This window comes from Carcharodon carcharias, chromosome 27 (genome assembly GCF_017639515.1).
Source record: "Carcharodon carcharias isolate sCarCar2 chromosome 27, sCarCar2.pri, whole genome shotgun sequence".
NCBI classification, from domain to species: domain Eukaryota; kingdom Metazoa; phylum Chordata; class Chondrichthyes; order Lamniformes; family Lamnidae; genus Carcharodon; species Carcharodon carcharias.
The window spans coordinates 13,533,376-13,539,325 of NC_054493.1; the positions used below are offsets into that span (position 1 = coordinate 13,533,376).

Here is a 5,950-nt window from a genome sequence, read left to right on the forward strand (position 1 = left end):
TTTCTCCGCAATGGAGATCCAGATTGCTGCTGTGTTACAGCGCAGTTTAGCATTCTGGACAGGATCAATAAACTACGGTAGTTTCTGTAGGGTAGTGATTATCACGTTTACCTCCCACGCGAAAGGTCCCTAGTTCGAATTCAGGCGGGATCATTAACGTCATTGAAGCTAATCTGAATCTCCTATGTTACAGACAATGTTGCATTTGCTCTCACCGAGGTCACAAAATGAATGCAGCAAAATCAGTACTTGCTGAGATTCCATGACACATTTGAGTGGATAGATGTTCATATTTCACTGCGCTTACATACTAGCAGTTCGTTTAGTCAACAAGAGAAATCAATGGGTCTTTCGATGCAGCTTCAGAAAGTTACTCGCCATGTCAAAGGTGTCTCAGTGTAATGTGTGCTCATAAAGACAGAGCAATCAGATCTAATTAACGCATCATTCTCAAGCCTATTCCCTGTAAAATTCTTTGATTTTGTTGAAATACTGACAGTTATGCTACATCTCAAATCAGACCCATATCAAATGCATTACCTGGTGACTTACATTCTTTTGTTTGCCAGTCAAGTTTGCAATTCGATGTTGTCTATTTCAGAGAGCCTCAAGTTAACAAACGGCATCAATATCAAATACATTAATACTGAATGGTGAATAAGGGAAAAAATTACTGAGAAAAGGTTGTTGAATTTCTTCTGCTGAGGAGGAGAAGTGTGTTCATAATGATTGAGCAGAAAGCATTGCTGCCTAAGACATTTGCTGAACTGAGCCTTCTGCATTTTGAAATTCAAACAAACAGAGGCACCAGGTGGAAACCAAGAGTTGTCTTTCTGTAACAAGTGACATGACCTCTCAGTCTAACCATTGGAATCCTCCAAACATTCTGGTAGATCAACACTTTTTCCTAAACAAGAATGTACTCTGTAAGATTACCGTCCCAGAACAAATGCATTTTAAACCAAATGAATGAAACAAATTATGCCAGCCTTTGATATTGGCAGGGCTCTGTTGAACTATAACAATGATTTCCCTCTGTGATATAACATCCTCGATTAGCGGTTTGTGGAGAAAATGTAATTAGATTGTGTAAATCAACTCAGAAATAATGAGATGTTTGATCAGAAAAATAAGCACTTTTGTCAATTCGATATGAAATCAATAGAAAAAAGAAATAATGTTCATATGCATAGCTATGTAAGAAGCACTAGTCTAAATCTTCATGGCACTGGGTGAGGGAAGCGGTGTTAATTAAGATAAACTAGGCATGGAATCTGCAGAATTTCTTTTTTTCAAAAGGGAATTGTGCAATTAATTGATATTCAGAATAATAACAGGTTTATTGAAAGGGAAGGAAACTGAGATTAATTCGTTTGCTCTTTAAAAGAACTGATCGAGACGGGAAGGGCCCTTTATGCCATTGAATGGTTACATGGTGCTCTGCCGTTTTATGATTACATTGTTATATGAGTATGTCTGATAATACCAGCTGAATTCCATTTCACCGAAACAGAGACCCAGAGTGCTGCTGCATGACAGCATGGCTTAACATTCCGGAGAGGCTCTGGTCAGTCGGACAGCTCACTCTTCATTCTCCCCTGATTCCGTTTCCTAAAGATTTTGTAAATATTCACAGAACTGGAGACTCCATTTTTCCACATGCTAACTAACAACATTTTCCAAAATCTCGTCACAATGTTCCGCCTTGCGCCATGTTCAGGGGTGAACACATTCAGTTTGTGGAGAGAGTACAGAGGCCGGGATCGTTTTCTTTAAAGCAAAGCAGGTTAAACTGAGTTTTCATGGTGTTGTTTAAAATTAATGGGCTGAGGAAGGGATCGGCGGCGGGCGGTTTGATAGAGCAGTTAGGGAGAAACTGTTCCCACTCTCGAGGGTCAGTCACCAGAGGACTGGGGTTTATGATAATTAAATAAAGATAGGCTTGCATTTATATAGCACCTTTCCCGACCAGCGGACATCTCAAATCACTTTCCAGTCAATGAAGGACATTATGAAATGTCGTCATTGTTGTAATGTCCGAAACACAGCAGCCAATCACCGCTCAGCAAACTCCCACAAACAGCAACATCATAATGACGGATAATGTGTCTTTGTGACGTTGATTGAGGGATTAACATTGACCAGAAAGCGGGGAGAACTCCCCTGCTCTTCTTTCAAATAGGTTCATGGCATCTTTTACATTCTGGCGCCTAAATCCCGTTCATATCTCTTCTTTCCAGACTGAATAAGAAAGGAGGGATTTCACCATGCCTGCACTGAGCCTCGGTTTCCTCGGACATTTTATCTCACCCTGGCAGTTTTTCCTCTTCCTCTGCTGAAGACCGATACAAAGTGGTGATGTAGCGTGCCTGCTATTTCCTGTTTCAATTACAGTATCGCTTTCGTCTGTCTTTAGGAGCACACATTACTATTATTCATCTTTGAGACGACGAGTAAGTATGTTAACCTACAGCAATAAACAGGTTCATTTATTATGCTAACTGAACGAACTGTTAATATGTTAATATGTCTGACGAGTGACGGGGGAAGTGTTTTACAATCTTTACTGCATCGGGTGCGATAAAATGTCATTTTTGTTTTATTGAATTTTGCAACTCACAGCTTAGGGACTATATCACCACACTGTCGATTTCATGTTCCAGCCAATAGCAACGTTGGTTTTCATTGGCTGAAGAAATAATTTGTGTCCAATCTCAACATGACATTTTGTCGGAGAAACTTCGTCCTCGTGAAAATGGTCCAGAATGAAGAAAATGGCAAAAGCCGCGTGGATATCCCAAGATGCAAGCGCAGCAAGCAGCTTCCTTGGTAGTCCGGTGGTTAGGATTCGGCGATCTCACCGCTGCGGCCTGGGTTTGCATCCCGGTCAGAAGCTAGCCGCTTAATTCTCTTGTTAAAACTACTTTATTAAGTCACTGATTGAAAACAGAAAATGCGTTACAGCCCTGCCCGAATCAGTGGAGTTGGAACTGAAGCTCCGCATCAGAAATGAAAATGTCACATGTGCAACAGGTCGAGAAAAATGTAGATATCGGACTGGAAGGTAAGAGAATAAAAGACAAAGGCTGTGATCGGTTGCAAAGCGCTGGTTACAACGATGTTGGTACAAGGCAGAATATGGGTGGGAATGGGGCTGCTTTTACTGGAGCACTGTGTATAGTTTTGGGAATGGCACCTGATAAGGATCAGTATTGATCTTGGAAACAGGGCAGCGCTGATCCACCAGGATGTGAGTTCTGGAATGTGAGTGGACTTTCTACCCTCTGTAAACTTGAAGTCATTCAAAACTCTGCTGCCCGTGTCTGAACTCGCAGTAAGTCCCATCCCCCTATCACCCCTGTGCTTTCTGACCTACATTGGCTCCTGGACAAGTATTATCTTTAGTTTAAAATTCTCCTGCTTGGTTTCAAATCCCTCCATGTCCTTGCCCCTCTCTCTCTTTAGTTTCCCAGAACCCCAAAACCTTCTGAGATGTCCACACTCCTTGAGATGTGACACATGAACGGAAATAGGAAAACGCAGGAGAGTTTATTTTCTACAATTTACCAATAATTTATTCTGGTTGAAATCGGGAATAATGAGGAAACGTAGTCGGCAGGATTCGAACCTACGTGGGAGAACCCCAATGGATTTCGAATCCATCGCCTTAACCACTCGGCCACGACTACGAGCATGTTGGTAGTGTTCATATAAAATGATAGGTAGCTACAGCAGAGCAGGAAGACATTCGCCCGGGCATGTTTGTGCCAGCTCTCTGGAAGAGCCAATCAGCTGGTTCCACACAGGCTCCTTTTCCCCCACAGAAATTCATATTTGTATTGTCTCTCCTTGTTCTTCCCATCAAAATAAAACACCGCACACTTCACTTCAACTGAAGCTTACCCGTATAAAGATTTAGTGAAATGGTGCGAACACCAGCTCATTAGAACTGTGGGATTCGAACCCACGCCCTCAACGAAATAGTGGCTTCCTAACACAGCATCTTAGATCACTTGGTCGCGATATCGTAATGGAGGGCTTTTAGCTACCAGGTATTTCCATTGCAATATAGGCAGTAAGGAAAAGAGCAGGAAGCGGCCTTCAAGCGCCTCGAACCTGCTCTGCCACTTGTTTAGATAATGGCAAATCCCCAGCCGCAACACCAATTTTCTAGCCCATCGCGGTAACCCGTTATTCCCTTAGAATCGAAAAATCTATCCATCTTAACCTTCAATGTACTCGCCGACTAAGGATCTGTTGATGTCTGGGCTATAGTACTCCGAAGATGCACAACCCGTTGAGTGAAGAAATGTCTCCTCATCTCAGTCCTAAATGGCTGACACATTATCCGCAGAATGTGAGCCCAGTTCTAGGCGCTCCAGCCAGGGGGAAAACAGCCTCTCACCATGACCACTCTCAAACTGTCTCAGAATTTCACACTTTGCAAAGAGGTAAAGGAGACTGAGACAGAGAGACTGTGAGGGCGAAAGCAGATATACGGAGACAAAGAGAGACAGATAGAGACAGAGAGTTGGCTCGATACTGAAAGGAACAGATACACGTCACCATTGATAGCTTAGATTGAAAGACGGAAAATAAGAAGAGAATAAAAAACTTACGTTTAAACAGAGCCTTTCACTAACTCAGGGCAACAGAAAGTGCTGTACAGCCGATGGAGTGCTTTTGAAGTGTAGTCAGTGTTGTAATTTAATGACAGAGAAACAGTTCGATAAAAATGCTGATCCTGCAAATCACAAAATGTGATCTTAAGAACTACACTTCAATGTAAACATTTCATTCTATGTTTCTAAACTTTTCATTATTTGTTTGATCAGATTCAGCATGTAGAATCCTTGATAAAACAGGGACAAAGCATTCCATTTCTATAAGATCAGCGCTCAGCCTTCCCTTTTCTAAAGAGCTTCAGACTGTTCAGCCTTTCCAGGTGATTATAACATTTGGGATTGAACTTTAATTTTCCTGTTCGTTCTGAGATATGACCGCCGGAGAAACAGTTCCTAAGGTCTGAGGGATTTCAGTTTGGACTACTTGTATTTACAAATTCATTCTCTCGGTGTGTCCATTGCCTTAACTCCTCGACCACAAGGACTCGGTTTCTGTCTGTTTTAATGTTGCTCAGTGTAACTGTCAATCATCCCCCACTTTGTAACATACGGGCACTTAGGCGCTGAGCCGTCTCCATTCAAAAACAAGTAGAGCCGGAATTCCCCTCTTGCAGGTTTTAACGCTGCTCTTTTTTGTTTGTCCGATTTTAATATGAAGCTACTCAACTAATATAAATAAAGTTTTGATTGGTAAAAGTGGTGAACTGAAGCGCATTGACATACAACAGGAACGCACAAGAACACACAATCATTTAAGACCGAGAGTGACAGAGACCCAAAGACAGGCAAACACTCAGAAAACAAAGATATCACAAATTGGCTAAGTTTTGTTTTCACAAATCCGACAGCAAATTCCGTAAATGTTTGTAGATGAACGGCAATAGGAAAAATACAAAATGTTTGGCTTTGTTTTTAATTCTATTGAACAGATAATTAATCCTGTATCTGTTAAAACCTGGTTAAAATCAGGAATGAGGATAAGTGTAGTCGTGTAGTCGGCAGGATGGGGACAATCCATCACCTTAACAACTCCGCTTTCGCCTGAAGACCCTGTGCGCTCACCAATAGAGGTCGTGTAAAATCACAGAATGTTTACAGAAGAGAAGGGGGTCATTCGGCCCGTCATGTTCCTGTTGGCTCTTTGGAAGAGCAACTCAACTATTCTCACAATGCCGGCCTTTTCCCAGTCGCCCTGTAATTTATATTCACATTTTCTCTCATCGGGATTCTGACCAATCGGAAACACCGCTCACTTCCCTGCTATAAATTTTAGCAGCCTCCCCTCCGCCGGAAGCGATTTGCACGAAGTCCCCAAAATGATCATC

General features: G+C 42.1%; 1 non-coding gene across 1 annotated transcript; it reads right to left on the reverse strand.

Annotated features, from left to right (window-relative positions):
* Window positions 1–3,607: 3,607 nt before the first annotated feature.
* Window positions 3,608–3,689, reverse strand: trnas-cga. Its single transcript has one exon. It is a non-coding gene; the product is annotated as a tRNA-Ser (tRNA).
* Window positions 3,690–5,950: the final 2,261 nt, after the last annotated feature.